The sequence below is a fragment of the Cherax quadricarinatus genome, chromosome 12, assembly GCF_038502225.1.
Source record: "Cherax quadricarinatus isolate ZL_2023a chromosome 12, ASM3850222v1, whole genome shotgun sequence".
Classification (NCBI taxonomy): domain Eukaryota; kingdom Metazoa; phylum Arthropoda; class Malacostraca; order Decapoda; family Parastacidae; genus Cherax; species Cherax quadricarinatus.
The window spans coordinates 31,714,422-31,725,398 of NC_091303.1; positions in this window are offsets into that span (position 1 = coordinate 31,714,422).

Sequence of the window (10,977 nt, forward strand, 5' to 3'; positions counted from 1 at the left end):
AATCTGTAAATTGCTGGAATGGTTAGTTATCAAACATTTAGTATGGTTCTTGGAAACCTGAAGTTCTCTTCCCTCTAATGCTGTATAGCCCTTGTGGCTTAGCGCTTCATTTTGATTATAATAATAATAATCTTCCCTCTAATCAGTTTAGTTTTCTAAGGATCATTCTACCAATCACCCCTTAATCCACTTGGCTACATATGCTCGTGATGCCATTCCTAATAATCAGTAGATTATAGCAGCGTTTTTGCATCTTGAAAAAGCTTATGACACTAAAGAATAAAAAGCCACAATACTGTGGCTGGAACAATACACTTGTAACCTGCACTTAGGAGACTAAAACTTACGATGATATTTCAATCCGACTTGGACCATTAAAAGTCACACAGAAGTAAGACGGAGGGAGCCAGAATTTATATGCAAGGGGACTGGGGAAGGAAGTGGTAGAATGGGAGGAGATGTAGCAGTGGCAGCAGTGGGTTATTTGTGTACTTACAATACTACCTAAGCTCATTCCTTAGGCCTTTGAGGCATAGATTTCTTGTCGGAAAAACACTTCTGTATTGGGCTGAATAATGGCCTTTCCCCTGGCTTTTTCCAGGTTAAAGGTGTACCTCAAGGCTGTGTTCTTAATGCTACCCTGTACCTATTTGACATGAATGTCCTTACCTCTGTTCTGTCTTCCACAGTGTGGTCATCTCTCTCTGTCATTGATTTTGCTATTGCTTTTGTGGGTGATGCCTGTTGCCTTTTAGTGGCTTCTACACAGTTTGCTTCCAACTGTTATTGTTTTTTAATTTGCATTTTATTTAGATCTCTACAATTCTGCAAGAAAAATATTTGATTTTGATATACAGTGTTTAAAAACTCAATTTGATAAAATTGGCTAAATGGCACCCACATAGCCCAAACTTAGTGTAAAAATACTTCGAAATACGATACACCAACATTTAGTTCACACAAATAACCCACATGTAGGTAATGAGATTACGACAATGTTTCAGTCTGACTTGGACCATTTACAGAATCACATTAACACAATAGATGGTACAATGTTAGTCAGGAAACAGGACAAGTGTTTCTTGATGCGGGATTTAGTCATTTGATTACCCGCAGCAGGAGCTTTTGATCATCTGACCGAGCCCTTCCGATAATAACACAAGAAGGTACAGGTAGGTTTGCCAGGATGGGTCCTGGCCTGAGTCTTCTCCATGTGGTAACCCGGCAGTGGCTTCCCATAGGGGGAGTGTCATCAGGTTGCTATTGATGAAGCAGGTGGCAAGGCGATGATTGGCAGCAACATCCTCAGGTTCTTGACTGCAAGATACATAAGGTGAGCTGCCCTATCCTCCTGTGCCTGTCCGACAGTCTGTTGTGGGAGGAGATGGTTGTGTAGGGGCGTCGTGGCAGGACAGTCCAGCAGGTCACGAGCAAGAGGGAGCCAGTATATACATAGGCGAGGGGGAATAAGGTCGGGACCAACAGAGGTAGAAAAAGAAGTAGAGGTAGTGGTAAGGCTGGTATTAAAAGCAGTAGCAGAAGAAATTGTGGTAGTAGAAAGTAGGGAGAGTAGTTTAATGGCATAAGAGAGGAAGGGGAGTGAAAGGCGAAGGGAGGCAATAGGAATAGTAGTAGCAATAGTTGTGGAAATGGAGTGGTAGATGTAGCAGTAGCAAAAGTGGGGTCAAGAAAAAGGAGCATTGCAGGAGAAATAAGGGCCCACAAGTGTTGGGACCAAAAACACAGGGGGGGGGGAACAGAAGGATATAACACACTTGGGCAGAGGAGAGGAAAACAAAGAAAGAAAAAGTAAAAAAAAAAATTGGAAAAGAGAAGAGGTAGAGATAGGAAGAGAAGAAAGGATCAGGTCAAGTTACGATTGTTCTGAAGTTTGGAGCATTTGACAATGTAGTGAGAAACGAAGTCATCAACAGAGACAAAGCCAATACATGTACTAAGATTCATACAAGGAAAGTTGTATATAAGGGATGCTTTAACAAGACAGTAACTGTGAAGGCTAGAAGTAGGGTAGACAGTTTTAGCAGAGGACCAGTCAGTAGTATAATTGTGATTTCTAACATGACTAAAAAGAACATTATTGGTGTCGGCAAGCCTAACACCTTTTTTGTGCTCTTTGAGTCTGTCAAAAGAGAGCATCCAGTCTCACTAAAGTATTGAAGAGAACAAGAGGATCACGAAACAGAGTAGATACCAAGGGCATCTATAGCCGGAGGACTGTTTATTCAATAAAATTGGCAAATTGGAACTTATGCCACCCAATAGCAGCATGAACCTTGTGTTCAAGAAACCACACCAGTGCTGAAAAACTGAAAATTATTTGATGTGGTTTAACAGGAATAAAAATTTCACACTTTCACATAAAACTATCATATCTGAATTTCACTCTCTGCCGTCGTCAAATATTTTTAGGCACTTTGAGTATTTTGGGAGTTAACAGAGCCATTCCAAGAGGATGGGGTAGGTTTGATCAACAACTTTGGTCATAGGACACATTTCTAAGTTTCATGCACCAGTGTTGATAGTTTGAAGCTGGTAAGTGTTTCTAAGAAATTGGAACACACATCAATAACTGGGTCTACCCTCGCATTTAAATGCATTCATGTATCAATGGTCGACACTTGCAATGTAAATGATTCTTTATTTCCCATAAATGCTCTTAAATATCGATTGTAGCATGCTTGTGTCAGAAGCCAGACACATATAGTAGAATTATAGACAGTGGAGTAAGAGTACACCTGTGGATTCCATGTTACATTGGTCTGCATGTGCATAACAGAACTGATGAAATGGCAAGGTCATATGCCTTCAAAGACAGAGTTAATTACAATCTTAGGCTGTCAGTTAACGGTTTGAAAAAAAAATACGGAAAGAATTTCAACTGAACTTCATTGATATGAGATTGAGGGAAACTGTAGTTTTGAGACTCTCTGACTGCGATTTCAAACCCTACCCATGGTATGGTTTGTTTGCAATCGTGTCATTACGATTTCATGAGTCAGATACCAGACTCTTGGTGGTCACTACTGCCCAGCTCTGGCTGGGTTACCAGTATCTCTGGGAGGTTAATTCACCACCACCAGATGTGGACCAAACTAAATGTAAACTTTGTCAGAAGTGTTCAAGAAATATCAAAATATTTTATCCATAGTGGTATATTACCAATAATTCTGGAAAAGTACCATTTAAATAATGCATTATCACTTAATTTTTTTTTGTATGTATGACCTAATTCATGTATGCATAAATTAATTACGATTGTAACCAGAGATTAACATGTATATACTACATTACTACTATAACTTATTTAGTTGTCAGAATTTTGTGACCCAGTCCATGGATCTAATATGTTCCTCTGTAATATTTTGACCATCACCCACACCATGGGTATGGGGATACGTACGCATGGGGGGGCCTTCACTTTATTCATGTCAACGCAAGATCACTTCTTCCTAAATTGGCAGAGATGTAGATTCTAGCTAACAAAATTAGGGCGGCAGTTATAACCATCTCTGAATCCTGGTTGGATGATACGGTGACTGACGACGAGGTCAAAATAGAAGGTTACAATATAAAATGCTTAGATAGGAACAGAAAGGGTGGTGGAGTATGTGCCTACTGTGGAAAATTGCATTTATCTGTATGTAACTCATAATGTACATACCAGTAAATAACAAAGATAATTATTATTTATCAGAGTTACATAGACAAGTAGGAATTTGGGACACCTAGGTCACAAAAAATGTCCCCCTTCGATACTTACAACTGTCATATCCACAAGTTGCTCTAGACCTATTAATTACAAATGAAATATACATCACCAGGAATTCTGGTAAATATATAAATTTGTGGACTGTATATTAAAATTAATAATTGATATATATATACAATTTACATAACAGAAGAATATATCTTAATATCACTCACCAATTTGACTGGAGATTAATGTGTATCATACTCAGAAAACCTCACTGTCTATACATGAAATAACACTGGCCAGAGTTAAACATAAACAGACTTATCTGAGGTTCCTGGAGTTGTCTTGTCCAGTCGTCTGATATCTCAAGTTATGCAGGAATGCACATCCAACAATTTCGCCTCCTATTTGAGAGTTGTCAGCCCAATTTTACCTCTAGAGCACGAAAATTCTTCCTAATATTCACTAACGTTTATGTTAATCAGTTCAAACATGGCGAGTCCCTTCTGCCCAGCCACAGAAATTTCCCATTTTTTATGACAAATTTTATTAAATACAGTATGTTACACTAATTTACATAAAAAATACACTGTATTTTTTCTGGAAAATACATTATTTTCCACACCTACATTAGAAATGACTTAGCTTACAACCCAAGACCTGATTTAAATAACAATGAACTGGAGATTCTATGGTTTGAAGTGCTGCTTCCCAAGACCAAACTTATCTTAGTAGGAACTAGTTACCGCCCTCCCACCCAGGATCAGTTCTTAGAAGACTTTTCCAGAGTATTGTCCGGACTTGAAAACAATTGCGAGACAATAATACTGGGCGACTTCAATATCTGTTTTCAGCAGCAAAACAACGGGCTATGCAAAAAGGTATAAGCAAATCCTAGGTTTAAATAGTTGCACTAAACTAATTAATACACCAACCCGGATCACACAGTTCTCAGCCACCCTAATTGACCACATACTTTGCAACCGCTCTGAGAACATTAGTCAGTCACTAGCACGTTAAGAGACCATACAATAAGTGTCAGGGGCCCGAGACTGTTCAACTGCCTCCCAGCACACATAAGGGGGATTACCAACAGACCCCTGGCAGTCTTCAAGCTGGCACTGGACAAGCACCTAAAGTCAGTTCCTGATCAGCCGGGCTGTGGCTCGTACGTTGGTTTGCGTGCAGCCAGCAGCAACAGCCTGGTTGATCAGGCGCTGATCCACCAGGAGGCCTGGTCACAGACCGGGCCGCGGGGGCGTTGACCCCCGAAACTCTCTCCAGGTAAACTCCAGTCAGGCGTCATTACCACAGGCCTTAGTGATCATTTCATCATTTACTGCACCAGGAAAATCACTATGGATAGGATAGGCCTACATAGGACAATAAAAATGAGGTCAACTAGAAACTACAGTAAAGAAACGCTGGTAAATAGGCTACACAATTGTGACTGGACAGAGATAACAAGTTGCACGGGCGTAAATGATGCCTGGGAAAAATTCAAAACAATGTTCACTACCATCTTTGATAATATTGCACCAGTTAAAGAGGTTAGGATTAAACGAAGAACTGAACCCTGGATGACTACTGAGATATTAGATAATATGAAATTCAGAGACCAGTTGCTAAAAAGATTTAAAGCAAACAGACAGGATATTGCAGCACTAAATGAATTCCAAAGGGTGAGGAACAGAGCGCAGAGACTTATAAAAGGAGCAAAGGCAAAGCACTATTGCTCAAAAATTGAAGAGTATAAGCATAACCCCAGAAAGCTCTGGCAACAACTAAAACAGTTGGGGTATAGCCATAAACCAGTAGATAGGTCTAACATAGTACTCACTATCGATAATGAAGTATGCCACGAAACATCTAAGGTGGCAAATTGCTTTAATTCCTACTACACATCTGTTGCATCAACACTAGTAAGTAAACTACCAGCTGCATCAAATACCTTTAACACAGACTCTGATAAGTTTCAAACATACTATACCAATAAAGGGGTAACCCCAAACAGTTGTCAACTAGTAAGTGTATCTCATGACTATTCAAAAAGAACTAAGCAGATTAAACCCAACTAAGATCACTGGCCCTGATAACATCCCGTCTAAGTTCCTAAAAGATGGTGCTTCTGAACTGTCAGTCCCTATTGCTCACATAATAAATCTATCAATCACCACTAATACCGTACCGGATGGGTTCAAGGAGGCCAGAGTTACTCCTATCTTCAAGAAAAATAGTAGGTCTGATGTCAGCAACTATAGGCCTGTTAGTATACTCAGTATAATATCCAAAATTCTAGAGAGGGCGGTGTACTCTCAAGTAGTTAAGTACCTTAATGTCAACAACATTCTCTATAGCTATCAATCGGGCTTTAGAAGATCTTACTCAACCGACACCTCCCTAATTAATCTGATGGATTACCTGAGAACTGAAATGTCAAAGGGAAACCTCATAGGTATGGTAACCTTAGACCTGCAAAAGGCCTTCGATACTGTCAACCACAATATATTATGTAAGAAACTTCAAGCTATCGGTATAGGTTCTGTAGACTGGTTTAAGTCCTACCTTAGCAACAGGAGACAAATTGTCAAAATCAACAAAACGGAATCAGAACCCCTGCCGATAGCATGTGGAGTCCCCCAAGGTAGTATTCTGGGTCCCTTATTATTCTTATGTTATGTCAATGACATGCCTGTCAGTGTCAAGTGCAAACTCCTACTGTATGCAGATGACAGTGCCCTGTTAGTGTCAGGTAAAGACCCACAAGATATAGCTAATGTTTTAACACTGGAACTGGAGTCCTGCAGCAAATGGTTAGCAGACAACAAACCATCATTACACCTCGGGAAAGCAAGCCATTCTCTTTGGCACGAAACAAACTGAGAAGGGTAAATAATTTTAATGTCCAGTGTAATGGGGAGCCCACCACTTTGGTTTCATAAGTAAAATATCTGGGAATCCCCTTTGACCCATGCATGTCAGGAGAACTGATAGGGAACAGTGTAGTAAAGAAAGCGAATGCCAGACTGAAGTTCCTGTATAGACAAGCACAGTGTCTACCTACTGAGGCTCGCAGGACCCTATGTCTAGCCCTTATACAATGCCATATGGATTACGCTTGCTCTTCATGGTACTCTGCCTTGACAAAAAACTGAAAGTTAGACTGCAAATCACCCAGAACAAAATCGTAAGATTCATCCTGGGGCTGGGACCAAGAGAGCATGTAAGCCAGAATGAATTACAGCAGTTGGATATGCTGAATGTTGAAGACAGAGTAAAACAACTGAAACTAAACCATGTTTATAAAATTGCTCACAAACAGTGTCCAGAATATCTTGTCAATTTTGTCAAGGTTGGGAACCAAAGCAGTCATAGTACTAGGGGGAGGGAGCACAACTTAGTAGTACCCACAGTCATTGGCCAGGCTTCAAACACCTTTTATTGTACAGCAATAAAGGAATGGAACAGACTGCCCGCACATGTCAAAGCCAGTCATAGCATGAACCAGTTCAAGAAGTGTCAAAAGGTGTCTGATGAGTGTAGCTACAAAATGGGAGGGGAATGATTTTCTATTTTTTAGCTAACATACGTGTAAATTTTACCTTATTCCTAGTAATGACCTTCGTATTGTAGATAGTCTTAATGACCCTCGTGTAGTAGATAGTCTTTTTAGTATGATAATAAGATGTTATCTTCATTATAAAATAATAAGAAAATATTATAACCTTTATATTATAATAATAATAAGGTAAAAGGACCCCAATGGAAATAAGTCACTCTCTGATTTTTTTTTTTTTGGGTTATCCTAGGTTCTCTACACATATGCTGCTATGTATGATAATTCTATGTAACTGTATTTGTGTATACCTGAATAAACTTACTTATTTACTTCTCAGAGCCAACAACAACATAACTATCTTTAACTACAATATCAGATCTTTAAGCAAGCATTATGATGATCTCCTAGCATTACTAAATTCCTTGCATGCCAATATGTCCATTATTACACTAACTGAAACCTGGCTAAAGCCTGATACTACAGATGTCTATGCCATTCCTGGTTACACAGCCATACACAACTGTAGGCCAGACCAACAAGGGGGTGGCACAGCTATATACTACTCAGACCAATTAGAATGTATCACTAATACTTGCACAAGGGATGAACATGGGGAATATATAATAGCTAAATTCAAATCCAAATACCTACAAAAACCTCTCACAGTGATAAACATCTACAGAATTCCACAATCAAACATTAGCCAATTTAGTCAAAACCTAGGAAGTATGATAACTGATGCACGCATGAACAAAGATCACTTACTACTCTCAGGTGACTTCAATATAAATCTCCTGCAAGACCAGGACCCACACGTTACTGAATTCACAAACACAATGAGTAACTGCATGTTGCTACCAACAGTAACAAAACCTACAAGAGTTACAGAGACTACTGTTTCCCTACTTGACCACATCTGGACCAACACCATATCCCCTTTAAAATCAGGCATAATTACAGATAATACCACAGACCACTACCCTACTTTCCTCATAACAACTCTTGGTAAAATACCCCAAGACACTACTAAAGTCACCTTCAGACTTCACAATGAGGCAGCCATTAATAACTTCACAACAGCAGTAACAAACATTGACTGGCACACTGAGCTAGAAATCTATACAGATATTGACGAATGTTTTAATAATTTTCTAAAAAAGACCCAATACCTCTATAACAAGCACTGCCCTAAAAAAACTAAACAGATGACAGCTAAGAGACTGAACAGTCCCTGGCTAACACCCAGCATTCTCAAATCCATAAATACAAAACACCGATATGAAAAATAGTACAGAATGGGTCACATAACCAGAGACCAAACAAAACGTTACTCGTCAATCCTAACCAGCCTGATAAGAAGGGCAAAAAAATTGTATTATGAGAACAGATTATCCAACTTACGAGGTGATATAAAAAAGACCTGGAAGACCCTATCAGAAATTCTGGGAACAAAAAAGATATCACGACATAGCGAAATAAAATTAGCAAAATCAGATGAACCCCAACTCCCACCAACAGAAACAGCAATCGGACTCAATGATTTCTTCTCCACTATAGGTCAAAACCTTGCCAATAATATCCCAAGCTCAGATACCCCAACAAATGACTACCTCACTGGCAACTACCCGAACACACTGTTCCTAGCTCCGACTAACCCATACGAAGTCTCCCTTATTATCAACGCACTGAAAAACAAGGCAGGAGATTTATTAAATACCTTACCACCCTTTATATACAAAAAAGCGTCACAAGTACTATCACCAATCATTGCAACACTCTTTAACAAATCCATTGAATCCTCCACCTTCCCTACAGTTCTCAAAATAGCAAGGGTCACCCCGATCCATAAAGGAGGAGACCAAACAGAGTTGAATAACTATAGGCCAATATCCAATGTACACCCTCTCTCAAAAACCTTCGAAAAATTAATTCATAAACGAATCCACTCCTACCTCATCTCCCATAACATTCTCAACCCCTGCCAATTTGGATTCAGGCCTAATAAAAATACTAATGATGCTATTATACACATGCTAGAACATATATACACTGCAATAGAGAAAAAAGAAGTCCCACTGGGGATCTTCATTGACTTACGTAAAGCTTTTGATACAGTTGACCATGACTTGCTCCACGTAAAATTGTCACACTATGGTATTAGAGGGCACTCCCTCAACTACCTCAAGTCTTACCTCAGCAACAGAAGCCAATATGTGTACGCAAATGGGGCAAACTCTTCCGCACAACCAATTACAGTTGGTGTCCCACAGGGAAGTGTCCTTGGCCCTCTTCTCTTTCTCCTATACATAAATGACCTACCAAATGCTTCGCAATTACTCAAACCCACACTTTTTGCAGATGACACCACATACGTCTTCTCTCACCCGAGCCCAGTCACGCTAGCCAATACTGTAAACACCGAATTACAGAAAATATCTACTTGGATGAGGACTAACAAACTTACACTAAACATTGACAAAACCTACTTCATTCAGTTTGGTAGCAGAGCTACAGATGTACCTCTTAACATAACGATAAACGGATCACCTATCACAAAGCTAACAGAGGGAAAATTCTTAGGAATCCACCTCGATAATAGACTCAAATTTCATACACATATACAACAAATTTCTAAGAAAATTTCCAAGACTGTAGGCATACTATCGAAGATACGGTACTATGTTCCACAGTCAGCCCTCCTGGTCCTTTATCACTCTCTTATTTACCCCTATCTCACCTATGGAATTTGTGCATGGGGCTCAACAACAACTAACCATCTCAGACCACTAATTACCCAACAAAAGGCTGCAGTTAGAATGATAACAAATTCTCACTACAGGCAGCACACTCCACCAATATTCAAAACACTCAACCTACTCACCATACAAAACATCCATACTTATTATTGCACTTATTACGTACATAGAACACTTAACTCTGATATTAACCCTCCCCTCAAACATCTCCTTGCCAACCTCAACAGAATACATGACCATAATACAAGGCACAGATCACTCTTTGATGTTTCTCGTGTCCATCTCACGCTATGCAAAAACTCAATGCACAGAAAAGGCCCTAAAATCTGGAATTCATTACCTGTAAATATAAAAGAAACACTACATGTTTATAAATTCAAGTCTCTTCTCAAAGATCACTTACTCACTCAAAACCAAATAAATACTGAATAACTGAACCATATAAATTGTATATCCTAAATGTTACTCACAATTATATCACACAAATGTTAAACCTAACTTCGTTATTTTTTTTAAATACACTACCTAACAGAATACTCCATTCTACTGAATGAACAGCAATGCATGCAACCATAGGACCTGTCTTTGTAATACTCATTTGTATTTTATAGTTATCTGTTTACAATAATGTCTTATCACTGATTTCATCATTGCTTAGTTAATCTTAAGTTAATTTTAAGCCAGCCCGTAATGCTATGCATATAAGTGGCTTTGGCATGCTGCTCTTACCTGTATTTTTTGTACCTCTGTTTGTATGCTAAACTTTCTAAATAAATAAATAAATTAAACTATGAAGGAATACCTAATTGATTTGAAACTCTACGGACACCACAACCCCAGTTTTGTCAGATTGGTCATATATTATGAATTCATCTGGGTCGAGTTCTAGCTCCTGGGTATCTTGAGAATGTTGATTTACAGCTGTGCCATTTGAGAGTTTTGATAAA